General features: G+C 43.6%; 1 long non-coding RNA gene across 3 annotated transcripts in view; it reads right to left on the bottom strand.

The window, feature by feature from the left end:
- LOC104004250 (uncharacterized) overlaps positions 1 to 20,843 on the bottom strand; it is a 95,865-nt gene that overhangs the window by 14,702 nt on the left and 60,320 nt on the right. The window contains exon 4 of one of the 3 annotated variants that reach the window (XR_010159405.1): positions 6,543 to 6,645. The exons of 1 other annotated variant lie outside the window; for it this stretch is intronic. This is a non-coding gene — a long non-coding RNA (uncharacterized LOC104004250). Of the gene's footprint in view, positions 1 to 6,509; positions 6,646 to 20,843 lie in introns of those variants that run through there. One more of the 3 variants, XR_008536611.2, reaches the window with a different exon arrangement.

The following is a 20,843-nucleotide window of genomic DNA, read 5'->3' as shown; positions in this document are numbered from 1 at the left end:
CACACACACACACTCTCACTATCTCTCTGTTTAGAATTTTTTGCCCTCTAGCCTACTTTTTAAGGAGGCTCTTACCTAAGGATGGGCTTAAATTTTTTTTTTTTTTTTTTGAGACAGGGTCTCACTCTGTTGCCCAGGCTGGAGTACAGTGACAGGATCACTGAAGTCTCTACCTCCTCAGGCTTAAGCAGATCCTTCTACCTCAGCCTCCTGGGTAGCTGGGGCTACAGGTGCACACCACCATGTCCGGCTAATTTTTAAAAATTTTTTAAAGACTGGGTTTCGCTATGTTGCCCAGGCTGGTCTCAAACTCCTGGGCTCAAGTGATCCTTCTGCCTCAGGCTACCAAAGTACTGAGATTAAAGGCATGAGCCACCACACTGGGCCAGGCTTTTATTATATTTATTTATTTGCTTATTTATTTATTTATTTTTTGAGACCGAGTCTCTCTCTGTCACCAGGCTGGAGTGCAGTGGCCCGATCTCGGCTCACTGCAACCTCTTCCTCCCAGGTTCAAGTGATTCTCCTGCCTCAACCTCCCAAGTAGCTGGGATTACAGGCACAGGTCATCACGCCCAGCTAATTTCTGTGTTTTTAGTAGAGATGGGGTTTCACCATGTTGGCCAGGATGGTCTTGATCTCGTGATCCGTCTGCCTTGGCCTCCCAAAATGCTGGGATTACAGGCGTGAGCCACCGTGCCCGGCCGGCTTTCACTTTTTTAAAGCCTTACCTGTCTATTAACTTTCCTCAAGTGCATTCTTTTTAGACAATGGCAAGGCTGGAAATACAAAGGCTTTTTTTGTTTCAGCTCAATGCTGGCATAAAACAGGCACTCAAACTGTTAGTGAATGGAGGCCCCTGCCTGGGGAAACTCTTCCTTTCCTAAGCCGTGAGCAATAGGAAGCCTTACTCTTAAAAGAGAGGCACTACTATAGTGATTTGGGAAAGACTGTTGAGGATTACAGCTCAATCAACAGACAGAAGAACTCCATCTTAAGCAGAAGGCAATGCTAGTTTTATCTCTGAGGACCAACACTGTAACCTTGAACGAGGTTAAATTAACCTTGCTTAAATTTTCTGAGCCTCCATGTCCTCATCTGTAAAATAGGAACAATATTATTGTTTAGCTTGGAGAGCTGTTGTGAGAATCGGATGATACAAGCATGTATAGCATGTATAGCACAGTGCCAGGCATATGAAAAACACTCTATAATTGAGCTCTTATAATTATTATAATACTCTGATAATTATTACAGTAACCCAGAGGTCTTCTGGTGGGGTAGAAAGATCACTGGCTTAGGAGCCAGAAACTGGGGAACCCGCATTTAAAGTATCGTTCAAAAGGTAGCTGTGCCTATTACTGATTTCACATATGATGTCCCATTCCCCAATGCAATTTAAATGGCAGTGGTGGTACACACATTCTCTCTCCCCACTAAGATGTGAGAAATAACAGGGAAAAGTCAAAGTTTGACAAAGAGTGTTTCCATTTAATTTATGGAGTAGGCTACCTTTATGACCTTTTTTTTTTTTTCTTAAAATGCTTGGGGCTGAGTTGGAGAAAAGCTAATAGGAACATTTTCTGAGGAAAAGTGTTCTACAAGCTTCACTGGAAGAAGACGGACCATCTTTCTCTTTTAAAAGGCTTTTTGTGAGCAGCTCCAGATGAGCCACAAAACAGCAAGATCCATCATTTTGGCAGGATGGTTTTGCAAGGACCCTCCAGCCCTAACTGTAGCCCTAAATGGCAATCTCTACTTATCTGGGACAATTTCATAGAAAAAGAGGAGAAGCAAAACCACTTTTCATAGAGTCTCAGTTTCTTATTAGATCTATAGAGAGCTCCCAAACTTTAGAAAAAAGATAATAGAACGTTTCAATGGTTTTTATGATGACTTCCTTCCATTGCTTATTCCTTATTTTTACTCAGCATGTCTACACAGCATACGGCTATTTCCAACCTCATTCTTCTACTTAATATTATGGTGTATACATGTTTTCACAAATTGGCAGAGCTTACGTATTCATCACTTGTAATATTCCTCAGCTGTGAGATCTCCTACATGTCATAAAACTAGAATTATTGAATGATAAAGCTAGATAGATAGCTATATTATATCTCATAAAAGCCAACTTTTATGAAACCCTTACTATGTGTCAGGCACTGTGATAAATGCTTTCCATATTCATTTCAAGTAACCATCCTAATAGTCCTATGAGGTAAGTCCTACCAAACTTTCCATTTCATAGATGAGGAAACCAAGGCTAAGATGGCTAAATGGCTTGTTCAAAGTCATATAGCTACCAGGGCTGAAATGTAAACCTACACTTAGCCACTAGGCTATGACCTAGGCACCATATGGTTTTTATGTTTCAGAAGAGGATCCTTAGAGTCCCAAAGAGGTGTGTGAGTTTGCTCAGAGCCATCCAATTAGTTAGTGGCCATCAGGGCTGGAACCCAGTTTTCTGGACTCTGAGGTCCCTGATCTTTCCATTGTATACCTCATTCTGCCTCTCAGCATGAGAGGTGGGGCTCCTGTATCTTTTTGAAACTCTCCTTTTCCTTCTCATGTTTGCAAAATTCACAGTGAATACTCTCATGTAATTGAAAATTAAATTTTTATGTAAATTACTTTTGACAATGGCACAGCTCATGTTTTTTTATTCCTGCTCCTTAAGTCATATTCTCATGGGGAAGTCTACATTTCCCAAATTTTTAGGTTCAGAAAGTTCACTTGAAATCCACAAGAACTCTCCTGGAATCCTCAAATGACAGCTCTCAGGCACCAGATTCCCCTGGGACAAGAGAACTGTCCACTCCAGTTGATCAGTTGCTGGGGCTTTGTCTCTTTAGGAAGCAGAAGAAAACCCACATGTCCTCCCCATAATAGAACCTAAATGGAGAAAATGATCAGATAAGAAATGCACCCGGATTCAAATTAAGTTTAAACAAGCTAAACAATCTTGTTTTCAGCCTGTTCCTTCTAGATATAGTCCTGGCAGATCCTTAAACAAATGGTCTCAATGTGCATTACCCACACCTGTCAAAATCGCATGTGATCCTAGCCAATCCAGATATCACTGTTTGCATGCCATGAGGAGAGTGATGGATGAGACCTGTTCCTTGTGTGTGGCATTGTTTATTTACTTTCCAGATGAATTCAGATTACGAGAAGCCTCTGGAATGGTTGTTATCCCTGTAATCTAATTGACTGCTCTGGGCACCTGATACAGTCTATACCTTAGGTAATGTTAATTTTATTCTTCTGCGCGCTAAGCCTGGTGTTCACAAAAAGCCATAAGATGTAATTTATTTCTCCCCACTTGCCTTCTAAATATTAATTCTATTGAAAAATGGTTAAATAGATGATGTAAATCATGGTCATTGCAACCACTTTAAAGGTTAATCCTGCCATCATGTAGCCAGATCATTAATTTGAATTCGCTTCCAAGCACTAACTCTCAGGAAAGTCAAGGTGTAATGGGTTGGAGTACCCTATTATGGAGGTCACTGTGTGCCTGCCTGTGATTAAATATGGAAGAAACAAATCCCAAAGTTTTGAGAACAAAAGTTCCTTCGGGCCATGGAAGAGCCCAGCACATCATAGGATTGGAATCACACTTTGTCCGGAATTTTAGGAGATAGGTTTTACTGACACGTCTTCTGCTTCCTTGAGTTTTCTTAAGTGCCACTTCCTTTATTGGGAAGCCAGGCATGGTTTGGTTTCAAGGATTCTGGGGCAGTCCTGCTGCTCCCAACAAAAAAACTTCACCCACTTTCCAAAAATTACAGGCCGGAGGAGACCTTATCAGATGTTGTCATAGCTTCAACTGTCTGTTGCCACACCTTACGCCTGAGCACACCCACTGATCAGTCATCCATCCAAGGGTGTCAGCCACCAGCCTGGGTTGATAGAAGATCCCTCATTGCAAGCTGGCTTGGAGGATCTTCCCCTCTGGTTCATCCTCCTTAGTCAGAGGTGGGGCCGGGTGATGTACACTTGAAGCTTATTCAATTTTTCAGGCCTTCTTTAAGAAAAAGAGGGGCTGGGCGCGGTGGCTCACGCCTGTAATCCCAGCACTTTGGGAGGCCGAGGCAGGCGGATCACAAGGTCGGGAGATCGAGACCATCCTGGCTAACATGGTGAAACCCCATCTCTACTAAAAATACAAAAAAATTAGCCGGGCGTGGTGGCGGGCGCCTGTGGTCCCAGCTACTCGGGAGGCTGAGGTAAGAGAATGGCATGAACCCGGGAGGCGGAGCTTGCAGTGAGCTGAGATCGCACCACTGCACTCCAGCCTGGGCGACAGAGCGAGACTCCATCTCAAAAAAAAAAAAAAAGAAGAATAGAAAAATATAAATTTAAAATTAGATGCAAAATGAATATGTACTTAGAATGTGAAAATAAACCACAGTCATGAATTTTAAAAAGCTAACACTGTAAACATCACTGAAGCCATAAAATGACACTATTTTATTTTTTAATTTCCTGACATGCCTTTGTAATACATTTTTCCTAATTTTCTGACTGCCTACTCTTCGGTCGCGTCTTTGTATGACAGCAATTTTGTAATACCATTTTCTATAGAGAGAATAGGAAGATAATTGTATCTTTCCTCTACCATAGATCATCAGAATGTGTTTCTTACTATTGCTAGGTTGAATAAAAGATACCAACTTTACACAGACATACTTGCTATTTTTAATACAGTTTCAGATTTAGGCCCTACAAAAAGAGGAATTCTGATCAATTCGATTTCATGTAATTTCCATCAAAAAAGAAAAAAATGTATATTTAAGGTGAGTTTATAGTTGTATATGTTGCATTATCGAGTATCTCCCTGACAAGAGAGAGCTTCAATTTTGACTAGGCATTGATGCGAACCAAGTCATTCTCTACTTCAATTTTACTCATGTGATGATTAGAACTTTCCTAGACTAGCTTGGCTCCAAACATCTCAAAGCTTATTTCTTCTCCACTATCCAGATACTTTCCTGCCAGTTGTGGTGAATTCATTTATATTCTGATGCAACTTCTGGTCTTGTATCTTAAGTTATGATGCTAAGTAAGTCAGCACAGTCAGTGTTAGGTATATTTCTGGAATTATTCCTCCACTGAAATGACTACACATGGAAGTGATTAAAATCATATACAGGCTGGGTGTGGTGGCTCACACCTGTAATCCCAGCACTTTGGGAAGCAAAGGTGGGCAGATCACTTGAGGTCAGGAGTTCGAGACCAACCTGGCCAACACAGTGAAACCCCCATCTCTACTAAAAATACTAAAATAAGCTTGGTGTGGTGGTGGGTGCCTGTAATACCAGCTACACGGGAGGCTGAGGTGAAAGGATCACTTGAACCTGGGAGGCAGAGGTTTCAGTGAGCCGAGATTAAGACACTGCACTCCAGCCTGGGCAACAGAGTGAGACTCTGTCTCAATGAAAAAGTAAAACCAAACAAAAAAACTACATATATATATGTGTGTGTGTGTGTGTGTGTGTGTGTGTATCCCCTTAAACCCAGACTAAATGTATCCCCAACTCAAATTCCCCTTATCCAGCCCATGACCATTGCAGAGCCACCTGCTAGATGGGGAAGCAGGAGAGAAGGGAAGTTGTAATGAAAAGCCATTGACCTCCCCTCCAATTAAAACATCCCCCCTCCAGTTTTGTTCTTCTATGATCATCTGGATACATTGTTAGCACCTTTTATAAGCCCTGGAAAGGGGCCTTTGGGAATGACTTTCAAACTTCACTTTGACAGTCTCTCTGCCTCTATTTCTATTTCTCCATGGTGTCTAGTGGTTTCCCGTCTTCCTTCTGCTGCAGGCACCTAACCCTACTTGTCAAATTTTGAGCACCAAATTACATCTCTGCCTGCTTGAGCTCATTTCTTTTTGACTTTTCTATTGGATTACTTCTCTTATCTTGTCTACAAACCTCTCATTCTCTCTAATTATCTAGAACATTCCAAAGTGTCCCTCAAATTTTTCACCTTTTCCAGAAGCTGATATTTGTCACTGAAATCCACTGCTTCTATGATTTGTGGATATCTCAGGTGGGTGACACACGACACAGACTCTGCCTGCTGGTCACCTGCATGTTCGTCCAGGGTCTCTCCCCTACCAGCCTAGCTCAAAAGCCCTCTCGTTTGATCCCAAGAAATTGCTACAGCACATGCTGTTGGGGTGCCTGGTGTGGGGCTCCTGGAGGGCTCCTTTAAGCCTGCCTCTCCCTCTCTGGTAGTTGTAACTAGAAAGGGTATTCAGGAAAAAACACCAAATTTCTCTCTAGGTCTTCTCAGCCTCCTTACCAGGCAGCAAGAGCTGAGAGAACTTTGAGTAGAATATTCTAAACCTTGCTCCTGTATCTGCTTTCTTGCCTTAAGAGAAAAATCTTTTCCCCCAGATTCTGCTGTCTTTACACTCATTCTCAACTTACCGATCTCTTTAAAATTTCAGTCATTCTCGGAGACCATAGGGCAGAACGCAAAGAACATAACATAGGAGTCAAATGGAGCCGAACACTTCAGTCACTCACGTGATGGCTGTGTGTCCTTGGGTAAGTTCTGTAGCTTCTCTGAGCCCCAACTTCCTTATAACATCATTGAAGTCCTAACAGCTGTGAGAATGACACATGATGCCTGCAAATTTCATAAAACAGTGCTTGGTGGTTAGTAGTTGGTTTTGAAAAGGTTATGCTAAAATTCCAGGGTGATGCTTTTCTAGGTAGTCCCTTTTTGCAGGTAGCTTTCAGTGGTAAAACCTCAGACCCCAACACGGTCCACCTCTGCATTTTTTTTTTTTGACATGGAGTCTCGCTCTGTCGCCCAGGCTGGAGTGCAGTGGCGTGATCTCGGCTCACTGCAAGCTCCGCATCCCGGGTTCACGCCATTCTCCTGCCTCAGCCTCCCGAGTAGCTGGGACTACAGGCTCAGGACACCACGCTCGGCTAATATTTTTTAGTAGAGACCGGGTTTCACCGTGTTAGCCAGGATGGTCTCGATCTTCTAACCTCGTGATCCGTCCGCCTCGGCCTCCCTAAGTGCTGGGATTACAGACGTGAGCCACCGCGCCCGGCCTTTTTGTTTGTTTGTTTTTTGAGATGGGTTCTCGGTCTGTTGCCCAGACGCTAGTGCAGTGGTGGTAAACCCCAGACCCCAGTACTGCCCACCCCTGCTTTTTTTTTTTTTTTTTTTTTTTTTGAGATGGAGTCTTGGTCTGTTGCCCAGACTCTAGTGCAGTGGCACGATCTCGGCTCACTGTAACCTCCGCCTCCCTGGTTCAAGCGATTCTCATGCCTCAGCCTCCTGAGTAGCTGGGACTACAGGTGCCTGCCACCACGCCCAGCTAATTTTTGTATTTTTAGTAGAGAGGAGGTTTCTCCATGTTGGTCAGGCTGGTCTCAAACTCCTGACCTCAGGTGATCCACTCACCTTGAACTCCCAAAGTGCTGGGATTACAGGCGTGAGCCACCGCGCCTGGCCTGCCTGCTTTTCTTTTTTGTTAAGAGTATAACATACTTCTCTGGCCCTGTGTGTATTGATCATATCTATAGATGGGGCTGTAAAAAAGTTTTGGGGTCTGGTGAACACAATTCTGTCGGTTCAGCCACGAAGTGCCACACAGACTGATTACAGAGAATAAATATTCATTTGCCTTCCCTTAATTTTAAAAGAGGTTGATATTATTACGAACAAGCCCACTGGTGACAGCACAAACATCAGCATTGTCTGCTGGGTGAGACGGCGGCGGAATGTTCTGCACATCTCGTCTCGCAGGGAATGTTCCAAGCATTCAAATGCAAATGAGCACCGAGCCAGCCTCCACTGATTTGCATTCGCTCTCCGGAAACCTGGTTTTTCCCTCTCAAATTTACGTTATGTGCAGATACGATACTGCACTGATGGGGCCAAAATAACGTTTTGCCTTTTCCACTCTGTCCTTTTTATCTGGTTTTGCAAATAATCCCCCTAAACCCCATTCTTTCACTATATTGTTTAATTTTGCCCTCATTTTGCCAAAATTCCCTTGTGCTGTGCTCCCGCCAGCCCAGCCATCCACTCTGGCTTCATTCAGTTTCCCAGCTAGCTCGGTGCTTTTCCTTCTCCTGTGGGATTTTGCAGCTGTTCTCTTGCATTTTTTTTCCCACCATGACCTCTTGCCCAAGTTCTACAAAAAGCACGTGAGAGGCAGCCGATAGTGGACACATGTGGAGGACCAGGAAAGCTGGATATGCCTAGAATCAGATGCCAGACCTTGAGGGATTCAAGCCTCCGTTAAAGCCAATTTTATTGATGTCTCATATACATAGAGAAAAGTGCATAAACCATGAGTCTGGATGAATTTTGGCAACGTGAGCTCACCTGTGTAACCAGCGCCCATACCAAGAAAAGAAACATTAGGGCTGGACCTGGTGGCTCACGCCTGTAATCCCAACACTTAGGGAGGCTGAGGCGGGCAAATCACCTGAGGTCAGGCGTTCAAGACCAGCCTGGCCAACATGGCGAAACCCATTTCTACTAAAAATACAAAAAAAATTAGCTGGGCTTGGTGGCGCGCACCTGTAATCCCAGCTACTCGGGAGGCTGAGGCAGGAGAATCACTTGAACCTGGGAGTCAGAGGTTGCAGTGAGCAGGGATCATGCCACTGCACTCCAGCCTGGGCGACAGCGAGGCTGTCTCAATAAATAAATAAACAAATAAATAAATAAATAAAAGGAAAAGAAAACAGAAAAGAAGTAGAACAGTAGGACATTGCTAGAAAGTCATCACTTCCCTCTCCCAAGGGTAACCACTTTTCTGACTCTTAGACCGTAATTTTGCCTAATAGTGATCTTGACCTAATAGAACAATACAATATGTACTTTACCGTGCCGCTGCTTCTATTTTGTTTGTAAGGTTTATCCATCCTGCTGCTCCTCTCACCTCTGTGCTATCTCCTGTTGCGTGGGTATCTTGGAGTTCGTTTATCCATTCTGCCTGAAATGGATTTTCGGGGTGCTTTCTGTTTGGGGCTACGAACATTCTTTCATGTGTCTTTTGGTGAGTACATGGATACATTTCTGTTGGATATGTGCTTAAAAGTTATGCTGTTGCCTCATAAGTAGACTTGACGGCTTCTCATGAGACTGTTTTGATGACAGGGGTATTTTGAGGAGGTCCGAAGAACTTTGGTAATTAAGTGACTTGTAAAATTACAGGTTTGTTTTGTGCTATGGACTGAATTGTGTCCCCCCAAATTCATATGTTGAAGCTCAAACCCCAATATGACTGTGTTTGGAGATAGGCCTTTTAGGAGGTAATTAAGGGTAAGTGAAGTAAAAAAGATGGGGTCTTAATGTGGCAGAATTGGTAGCCTTTTAAGAGGAGGAGGAGGAGAGAGTTTGCTTTCTCAACATGCACACACCAGGACAAAGCCCTGTGAGCACACAACAAGAAGGCGGCCTTCTGCAAGCCAGGAAGAGAGCCCTCACCAGAACCTGACCCAGCCAGACCTTGATCTGGAACTTCTAGTCCTCAGAACTGTGAGAAAATAAATTTCTGTTGTTTAAGTCACCTAGCCTGATACGGCAGCCTGAACAGACTGACATTTTGTTCTGTTTTGTTTTTTGAAGTTGGAAAAGTACCTTTTTTAAAAAAATTATGGGCTAGGCATAGTGGTTCACACCTGTAGTTCCAGCACTATGGGAGGCTGAGGCGGGAGGATTACTTGAGCCCAGGAGCTCAACACCAGACCAGACTGGGTGACAGAGCAAGACCCTGTCTCTACAAAAAAAAAATTCACCAGGTGTGGTGGTACCTCATGGGAATTACATGAACTAGAACTGATCAGAATTCCTCTGTTTGTAGGGCCTAAATCTGAAACTGTGTTAAAAATAGCAAGTATGTCTGTGTAAAATTGGTATCTTTTATTCAACCTATCAATAATACTTAGGAGGCTGAGGTGGGAGGATCAGTTGAGCCCAGCAGGTCAAGGCTCCGGTGAGTTGTGACTGCAGCACTGCACTCCAACCTAGGCAATAGAGTGAGACCATATTTAAATATTATTAAATTTTTTGTGGTAAAATACACACAACAAAATTTGCCATCTTAACCATTTTATTTTTTTATTTTTTATTTTATTTTATTTGAGACAGAGGCTTGCTCTTTTGCCAGGCTGGAGTGCAGTGGCACGATCTCGGCTCACTGCAACCTCTGCCTCCCAGGTTCAAGCAATTCCCCTGCCTGAGCCCCTCGAGTAGCTGGGATTACAGGCACCCGCCTCGTGCCCAACTAATTCATCTTAACCATTTTTAAGTGTATAGTTTAATAGTACTAAATACACTCATAATGTTGTTCAACCATCACCTCCATTCATCTACATAACTCTTTACCTGGTAAAACAGAAACTCAACACCCATTAAATAGTAACTCCTCATGCCCCCTCCCTTCATTCTGACAACCACCGTTACACTGCCTGTCTGTATGATTTTGATTACTCTAATCACCTCATTTAGGTAGAATCATACAATATTTTATCCTTTTGTGTCTGGCTTATTGCACTTAGCATAATGTCCTCCTAGTTCATCCATGTTGTAGAACATGTCGGAATTTCTTTCCCTTTTAAGGCTGAATAATATTCCATTGCATGTATAGACCACATTTTGCTTATTCATTCCTCTGTCAATAGACACTTGGGTTGCTTCCATATCTTCGTTATTGTAAATAATGCTGCCATAAACATAGGTATACAACTATCTCTTTGAGACCCTCTTTTCAATTCTTTGGGAGTGCGTAGTCCAAAGTAGAATTGCTGCATCATATGGTGATTCTATTTTTAATTTTTTAAAGAACCTCCATACTATTTTCCTCAGTGGCTATAACCATTTTACATTCCCACCAACAGTGCACAAAGGTTCCAATTCCTCCACATCCTTGCCAACACTCATTTTCTGTTTTTTTTGTTTTGTTTTGTTTTGTTTTTTAATAGTAATGATCTTAATGGTAAGGAGTGGGTGGTATCTTACTGTAGTTTTGATTTGTATTTTTCTCTTTTTCTTTTTTTTTTTTTTAGATGGAGTCTACTTGCTCTGTCGCCTAGGCTGGAGTGCTACGGCCTGATCTCGGCTCACTGCAACCTCCATCTCCTGCGTTCAAGTGATTCTCCTGCCTCAGCCTCCCAAGTAGCTGGGATTACAGGCACGCACAGCCATGCCTGGCTAATTTTTTTTGTATTTTTAGTAGAGATGGGGTTTCACCATGTTGGCCAGCCTGGTCTCAAACTGCTGACCTCAGGTGATCCGCCCACTTCGGTCTCCCAAAGTGCTGGGATTACAGGCGTGAGCCACCGTGCCAGGGCTACTGATTTGTATTTCTCTTATCATGAGTGATGGAAAAGTATGATTTTAACATTGCTAGTAATTTTCTATTATTTATGGACCACTTTCTTCATTTGGGGAAAATCACCAATGGGCCCTTGGTCAGGTAGATGTGAAGCAATCACTGCCCTCTGTTTGAGGGGGCCCTGATGTCACCCTATTGTCTGCAATGCAGATGTTTCATGTAAGATATAGGTTCAGTGCATTCTTAGCAGGACTGAGTCTTTGCAGGCTTGAAAAATGATCGTCTGTCTTGCCTCTAATTTGAATTTAGAGTAGATTGGTCCTAAAAATTGTTTGCTTTGGGCAGATGGGTGATCCTCTTTGTGGAAGAGGGACTCAGAAAGGATCAGCCTCTACTGAGGGCTGCTCGGTGTCTTTACTCCGTGTCACGCACTGTGTTGAGCACTTTACAGGGACTATTTCATTTAATTGGCATAAAACCCATTTAAGCTGAGTATTATTATTATCCTCATTTTATAGATGAGCAAAATAAAGCTTAGTGAAATTAAGCAACTTATCCAAGATCATAGAACTAGTGAGTCACAGGGCTAAGATCCAAGATCAGTCTGATTTCAGAATCTTTAACCAGTGTGCCCTGCTCACATGTACTCATACACATGTGTGCACATGGGCCAGGAGAGAGATGCAGATTTAGCCTCCCCTTTGCTGATCATGGAGGAAACATTCTAGAAGTACCTAAGTTCGGATGTTGCAATTTCATGGGTGTGCCAGAGTTTCCACTGATGTGCAGGTTATTCTCTCTCTGCCCCACTCCCTTCCCCAGTCCATTCTCTGCCCATCTCTACTCTGTTCTATGCCATGGGACACTGATCCCTGTAGTGTGCATCTCTACAGCCTCTTGCTGGCTGACTGCCAGGTCGATTTGATCCCGGGAGACAGTGGCAGGGCATCAGAGGGTGGGGGGAGAGGACAAATGGAAACCTCTTTTCATGACTTCAGCATCTGCCAGGTGGCCTCGCCTTTGCCTTCCAGCTCTCACCCAGCTCTGGTAACTCTATTTGTTCCTTGTCTTTCGAATTTTGGGGTGCTAATAACTTCCAACGTTGCTAATCTCTGCATATCTTTAATCTCTGATGTGTTTCCATAATCCTGCTCACACATCTGTAAATAGTTCTTCATAAAATCTCTCCATTTGAGGAATGAAGAGAGTCTTCATTCACCTGTGATGAATTCTGTGTCCTCTCAGAACCCTGAAGGATACACATGGTTTTAGTTAAGTCAAATGAGCCAGACTTTGGCAAAAGCACTGTTAACAATTGTTACTGTATTCCTTGGGCTTGGGAGCAAGGTCACTGTCAATCAGCTTGGTACTTCAGAGGATGGGAGTCTTGGACTTCTTCCTCTCTGGAGCCAGGGAAGTTTGAGGTCTGGACTCGAAGAAAGAGAGCCAAGGTCTCTTTGGTGGGCAGTCATCTGGCCCCTGCAACATGGTGATAGGTGGAGAGAGATACTAGGCCAGTAGGAAATTCCTCATGGAAAGTCATGGTCCATGGACTCACACCAAATCAGGCTCAGATTAGTTAACGGTGGCTGAAAGATAGGGAAAAAACACACACTTTTCCTTTTTTTTTTTTTTTTTTTTTTGAGATGGAGTCTCGCTCTGTTACTCAGGCTGCAGTACAATGGCGTGATCTCGGCTCACTGCAACCTCCGTCTCTTGGGTTCAAGTGATTCTCCTGCCTCGACTTCCCAAGTAGTTGGGATTATGGATGCCTGTAATCTTTTGTGTTTTTAGTAGAGACAGGGTTTCACCATGTTGGCCACGCTGGTCTTGAACTGCTGACCTCGGGTGATCCACCTACTTGGCCTCCCAAAGTGCTGGGATTACAGATGTTAGCCACTGTGCCTGGCCTCATTTTTAACTAGTTCAGCGGGAACTTACGATTTTGGCACCCCACCATGCCCCGCCCCCCAAAAAAACCTTACAAAACCAGAAAACAAAAATACTGAAAAAGATGATACTCCAAATTAAAGGTTCAGCCAAACATATATGTACATATTTAGTTGTCATCTTTGGGGTTTGGGGCATCAGTGCACTCTGCTACAACTTCTGCTCACAATTGTCAGCATGTGTTTGCAGAAGAACAGGAGGAATTCTGTCCTGATGTATCCTCTGCAGTAGACATGCTCTTTTTCTGTCTGTTCTGCCTCTTTTCCTTTGGAACTATCCTACACTTCATATGGTTTGTGGGTCCTGTCAGTCAAGAGTTCTTACTTCCTCTGCCATGAGGGCAGGTTCACAACCCAGTCTGACTGACAGGATTGCTCTGGAACTGCGCATGCTCTAGGGACAGACCTGAGGCCAGTCAGAATCCTGCGTTAATGTAGATCTTGGGAAAGGAGCTTTAAGAGTCGAGTAAGCTGGAAGCTGCCCCAGCCATCTTGCCTCACAAAGAGAAAGTCTTTCAGATCATAAAGCCAAACAGAGTGAGAGATGGAATGAGAAGAGTGCCCTTGGCTGTTATTAGACCCCCTGAAACCAGTGATGCCTGTAGCCTGACCCTGGGACATTCATTCATGTGAGCCAACTATTTCCCCATTTAAAATTAAGTGGCCAGGTGCAGTGGCTCACACTCGTAATCCCAGCACTTTGGGAGGCTGAGGCAGGAGGATTACTTGAGCTCAGGAGTTCAAGACCAGCCTGGGCAACATAGCAAGACCCCATCTCTAAAAAAAAAATTGTAGCCTGGCCAATATTGACGAAATCCTGTCTCTACAAAAAGTTTATATATACACACACACACACACGTACATATATACACATATGTACGTGTGTGTGTGTGTGTGTGTGTGTATATATATATATATATATATATATATAAATAATCTGGGCATGGTGGCATGCTTGTAGTCTCAGCTACTCAGGAGCTTGAGGTGGGAAGATCACCTAAGCCCAGGGAGGTCGAGGCTGCAGTGAGCCACGATTCTGGCATTGCACTCCAGCCTTGGTGACAGAACTAGACCCTGTCTCAAAAAATAAAATAAAATAGAGCTAGTTGTGTTTCTATCATTGTAAAGTGAAAAGGTCTCCACTAATTCTCATACCCTCAAGAATAACTAATGTTAATATGAGAGGGTGTGTTGTCTTTCTCCATAAAGCTTCAAAGAAGAGAGTTCTTGCTGTTCCACCTCTTTCAACAGGGAAGCTCCTCCTTCTACAGATCTCCCTAAGTTCCTTCTGTGGCAATGTAACTACAATTCCTTTGTTCTTTTCTTCAGCCAGTGTGCAAAATAGGTGGTTACCATCTTCCAAAGAGTAATCTTTGAATCCTCCAGGGAAGACAATTGTCAACAGTTAATAGGTTACCCCAAAGCTAGTTTCCTCCAGGCCGAGAATTCTATTTTAATAACTTGAGTCCTTCTCAAAGATATTTTTTTAGAATGCTTCTCTCTGAATTGTAGACTTTTGAACCTTCTCTTTTGATCTGGAAAGGTAAAGGAAGCCCCCCAAAATTGGCATAGTTCTTTATTGAAAAAAACATAAAAATTCGATTACTGAAATGAAGTAAGACTAAGTAAATGCCATTGAAGTAAATAAGGCACAAAAAATTTCAGGCAGAAAAAAATACAAATATGTGTATCTATAAACTTTTTTTTGGTTCAGTTCGAAATAGTTTAAGAGCAGATGGCAGTTTTGTGGGGATGCAGTTAGTGGTTGGGTTTTGCCATCTTATCAATGTGTTGTTGTGTGAAGAAGGAGGTAAGGGGGCCTTTGATGTGTAGGAGGTGGGGGCTCTATGGGGCTCCTCACTGCTTGAATCTTCAAAGCTCTTAAGTAGAGGCTTCGTTCCTCCCAGGTTCTGTAGAAATAAGCATTTCGGGAATCAAGCCAAAATCTGGGCTTGGTGGCTCATGCCTGTAATCCCTGCACTTTAGGAGGCCAAGGTGGAAGGAGCATTGAGGCCAGAAGTTCCAGACTAGATTGGGCAATATGGTGACACCTTGTCTGGACATTTTTTTTTTTCTTAATTAGCAGGCCGTTGGGGCACACCTGTAGTCCCTGCTACTTGGGAGGCTGAGATGGGAGGATCACTTGATCCTGGGAGGTTGAGGCTGCAGTGAGCTATACTTTACCACTGCATTCCAGTCTGGGCCTCAGAATGAGACCCCATCGCAGCCAAAAAAAAAAAAAAAAAAAAAAAAAAGAGAGAGAATCAAGCCAAAAAGACTAGAATTCCTAAAAGCATGTCTCACACCAGGAAGCTTTAATTAAAGTGGGGGAGGTACCGATTTCCTTAAAGAAAGACCTCTGTTAAAGATCTCTTTGTGACCTTAATGGACACGCCATTACTTCAAAAGCCCTTTGGGCAAGACCCAACATTTTACCATGAGGTCCTTTCTTCTGTCTTTAGCCTAGGAACACGATTCAAAATCCTTTAAATAGTAAACTTGTTAGGTTTTTAAAGAGAATTCTTCTCTCAGTAAAATAATGTTCAGAACAAATAACTTTTAATTTTCTTTAATTACTTTTAAACATGCATAAGTTCTCAAACACCAAAATAACACTGTGCTCCAGGGAATCCTGGGGGTCGGGTGGAGGCAGGGGGCTTGGTCCTCAGATGAGCTGCATTGCAGATAATCAGCAAATCCTTCATGCATGTTCCCCAACAAACCAGTTAACAAAAGTCAACTCTTCCTTGTCCTCCCCATTTCCCCTCTTACCTAGTGTCTAAATATAATTCAATCATAGTTTGAGTAACTTAATTAAATTACCACCACTATCTTCAAAAACAGTATCTATTCCTGGTTAGCTAAATTACTTTGAGGCAAATTGATCATGTAAAAGTGGCTTGCATCTCTGTTTGCACATTCACTTTACCTGGGGGAGCTTTAAAAAAAAATACCAATATCCTGGTTTCACTCCCAGAGCTTCTTTCTTTTTTAATAGGGATGGAAGGGAGGGCAGTAGCTATTAGTGTTTTTTTTAAAGATCTGCACAATTTTAACCTGCAGTCAAGGTTAAGAGTCACTGATTTAGAGACTGAAATAGATCAATCGCGGGTTTAAAACCAACTCATCAGGAAGCAGTATGGTGTCCCAAGAAGAGCATGAGAATCAGAGCCGGGTGTTTTAATCCTGTCTTTGTTCACTGGGCTCGATCAGTGCACACAGCCTCCTTGTGCATCATTTCCTCATTGGTAAAACTGGGATAATTATGCCCACCTTACAGGGTTATTTTGAAGGAAAAAAGCACCTGGCATGTGACAGAACCTTTACAGCAAGATCTGCTATTTATGTAGCATTAACTCGTCCTGGAAAAACCATGTTCTCCCCTGTTCCTCTAAGTTGCCTCCTTGTGCCAACAGGAATCCAAATCCACACTGTTTCTGTAGACCCTGAATTCTCTGAATGTGGATGGATGGCACCCAAAGCTACACTAAGGTTGCAGCGTCTTAGGGTTTCAAACACTTGTTACTTCCCATGCTTTGCTGAGAACACCTGAAGTAGCGTGGCTCAGTGAAATAAGCCTGAAGGTCTAAGTTCAGCTTCCCTACAAACCTACTGTGTTACTATGTCTGTTACTATGGAAAAATTATTAACTAGCTCCCATCCCCTCTGTGTCTTAATTGGTAAAATAGGATTCGACTACATGATCTCCCAATTTTCTTTTAATAATCAGAGTCTGTCACGCCTGTGGTCCCAGCACTTTGGGAGGCAGAGGCAGACGGATCACGAGGTCAGGAGACAGAGATCATCCTGGCTAACATGGTGAAACCCCGTCTCTACTAAAAATACAAAAAAATTAGCCAGGCGTGGTGGCGGGCACCTGTAGTCCCAGCTACTCAGGAGGCTGAGGCAGGGGAATGGCGTGAACCCGGGAGGCGGAGCTTGCAGTAAGCCGAGATTGCGCCACTGCACTCCAGCCTGGGCGACAGAGAAAGACTCCATCTCAAAATAATAATAATAATAATCATCATCATCATCATCATCATCATCGTCAGAGTCTGTAAGCTTTAAAGAGACTGTACGATCCAAGCCAGAAAAGCCTGCACATATTTTTACCTGCCTACAGGAGAAAATAGTGCCCAAGCAGCTGCTGCAATGAGGAGGTTCCATGAAGGGAGTAGATTTTTCTTCTGGAAGGCTGATTCTTTTGTAATCAATAGTGGAAAGCAGTTCTACCCTGCCTTTTGGCTAGAGAACAGCATACATGAGTCTCCCAATCAGTCTTGATGGAGAGTAAGGTCTCACGATTGATCTTAGGCTCAAAATGAGACCACATGAGAGCCTCCAGAGAGACTGAGCTTTCTGGTTGCCAGAAAAGGACTTTACTGAATCCACAGGATGTAGAGATTAAATTACCCATGCAAGATTTTGGACTAAAATTGTCAGTGCAGGTTGCACTTTAGAGGCTCTCTGGGTCCATTGTTTTCAAACTGAACATGCATCAGCATCACCTGGAGAGCTTGTTAAATCTCAGATTCCTGGACCCCACCCCCAGAGCTTCTGCCTGAGGTGGTCTGGGATGGAGCCTGAGGCTTTGCTTTTCTAACAGGTTCCCAGGTGATGCATGTGGTACAGGTGGTGCTGGTCCTAGGATCTCACTTTTAGAAGCACTGCTTTAGATTTCACTCCACAAACTTCTGGGTTGCTGTGTTAGTCTATTCTTGCATTGCTATAAAGGGACCCCTGAGGCTGAGCAATTTATAAAGAAAAGAGGTTTATTTGGCTCATGGTTCTGCAGTCTGTACAAGCTTGGCATGAGCATCTATCTGTCCAGCTTCTGGTGAGGTCTGAGGAAGCTTTTACTGATAGCGGACAGTGAATGGGGAGCAGGGGTGTCACCTGGTGAGAGATGAAGCAAGAGTTAGAAGGGAGGAGGTGCCAGGTCCTTTTAAACAGCCAGCTCTTGTATAAACTAATAGAGCAACAACTCACTCATTACCAAGGGGAGGGCACCAAGCCATTCAGGAGGTATCCAAACACCTCCCACTAGGCTCAGCTCCACCATTGGAGTCACATTTCAACCTGAGATTTGGAAGGGTACTTATTCAAACTATATCAGTTGTTAAGAATCACCTGGAACATTTGTTAAAAACACCAGTTCCCAGGTCCCTCCTGATTTAGTAGGGAGAGTCTGATTTAGTAGATTTACGGTGTGGCCCAGGCTGTTCTTATCATCAGGGGCCATGAGGAAACCCTGAGTCAATCAACTACCCATTAATTGCATTAGAGTCACTTGGGGAGATTTCAAAACTCTGAAATGCTGATCCCTGGGACCTAGTCCCAAGACTCTAATTCTGAAGAATGGAGCTGGAAGAGACTGCATTTTTAAAGCTTCTCAGATGACTCTGATGTGTAACTAAGTTCTCTCATTTTGTAGATGAGGACCCTAGGGAGGGTAAGGCATTGCTTGGAGCTACTGGCAGAAGCAGAGCTAGGACCCACATGGCCTAAATCCCTGTGCTCAGTCCACACTACCATATTCCTTCTTGTCTTGAAACTGTCCCCACAGGGTTGCTGAAAACTGCATGCCAGGTTCTAGACAGAAACAGAGTTATAATAAATCATCATTCAGGCTTCACTCTGATCCACTTCCTTCTTGCTAAGTCATGCAGCACTAGATTAACCCATTTGCATCCCCATTGTTCCTATAGACAAGACCTCTGACGTTAGACTCCTAAGGCTTTTGTTTAAGGATTGCTTAAGATGTTTTTCAGATCCTGAATTCCAGCAACCAGTTTAAAGACCCCAACAGAGAAATGGGACCAGCATGAGAATAGTTTCTTCATTTCCCTGTCCCAAGATTTCGCTCTGCCCTCTTCGACTAAACAGTGACCACACTTCAGCCCACTCCAAAACTCTTAAAAACCCTAACTTCAAAATCCTTGAGGAAATGGATTTAAGGCTCCCTCTCATTTCCTCATTCAGTGACCCTATGATTAAGCCTCTTTCTTTGCTGCAACCCAGTGTCTTGGTGTATTGACTTGCTTTGTGCCCTGGGCGATGAACCTATTATGGTTACAGTCTGGTCAGTCAGAGACAGTGGCTGTTTCCTCTGCCGTTGACTTTCAAATGGAGAAGTCCAAGGAATTGGATATTACACCAAGATCCAACACTAGCTCTCTGACACCAACTGGAAGTCTCACAATTCAATTCTAACATTGACTACTCTGAGTTAGTGTCAGATCCCACAAGTTAAAGGGCAAAGTCTCCAGCAAGACCGCCCTTACCTCAGCTGCCAGTCACAAATGTGGTCCCCAGGATACCCATGCTTCTGTCTGATTTGACTACAAATTTGCATCTTCCCAGTATACAACCCCTCAAGTTTGATAACTTGTTAGAATGACACAAAACTCAGGAAAGCACTATACTTTGGATTACTGTTTTATTATAAAGGGCACAAATGAATAGCCAGATGAAGAGATACACAGGGCAAGGTCTGGAAGGGTCCCCAGCCTAGGAGCTTTGGTGTTCATGGAGCTGGGATGCACCATCCTCCTGGTACATTGATACATTCACCAGCCAGGAAGCTCCGTTGCAATGCAGTGTCCAGAGTTTTTATGTGGCTTTCACTGTGTTGTCATGATTGATTAAATTATTGGCCATGTAATTAAACTTAATTTCTGATTGCTGTCTCCTCCACCGAGGTTGGGGGAAAGGCTGGAACTTCCAACCTTCCAATCACATGCGTGGTCTTTCTATTAATAGCATGACCAGCTCCTTCCTTTCAACTCTCTAAGGGCCCACCACCAGTCACATTAACGTTAAGTTCAAACGTAGTCAGAAGGGTCTTGTTGTAAATAACAAAAGACACTCCTGTTGGGAAATTCCAAGTATTTTCGAAGGTCTGTCCAGGAACTGGGGACAAAGACCAGATATATTTTTTATGATATCACATGCACCTGCATCCTCCCAATCTCAGCCTCCCTTGGAACACAGCTTCTTAGATTCTCATCTTCCTGTCCCTCGCCATTTACAGGGAGTAGAGCAGATTCAAATGCAGATTGAACAGCTGCTCAGCTCAAAAAAAAAAAAAAAAATTCTCTTTGCCTACACAGAAACAGCCTCTGGGTTCCAGTTCTGCTTAGCCCCTTGAGCAGCATTTTCTCTCTAGATGCGCATAAGGGATTTGGCTTCTGGCCGGCCAGGTCCCAGCTGTAACTTGCTCATTCCAAGTAACGCAGTTCAGAGAGCTCTGCATCTTGGTTAATAATACTAACTTTTGCTGGGGGGTGATGGTGGCTCATGCCTGTAATCCCAGCACTGTGGGAGGCCGAGGCAGGCGGATCACGAGGTCAGAAGATGGAGACCATCCTGGCTAACACGGTGAAACCCTGTCTCTACTAAAAATAGAAAGAAAAAGAAATTAGTCAGGCATGGTGGTGGGCGCCTGTAGTCCCAGCTACTTGGGAGGCTGAGGCAGGAGAATGGCATGAACCCAGGAGGCGGAGCTTGCAGTGAGCCGAGATCGGGCCACTGCACTCCAGCCTGGGGGACAGGGCAAGACTCCAACT

The sequence above is a fragment of the Pan troglodytes genome, chromosome 7, assembly GCF_028858775.2.
Source record: "Pan troglodytes isolate AG18354 chromosome 7, NHGRI_mPanTro3-v2.0_pri, whole genome shotgun sequence".
Classification (NCBI taxonomy): Eukaryota; Metazoa; Chordata; class Mammalia; order Primates; family Hominidae; genus Pan; species Pan troglodytes.
This window is presented reverse-complemented; position numbering and strand designations above follow the sequence as displayed.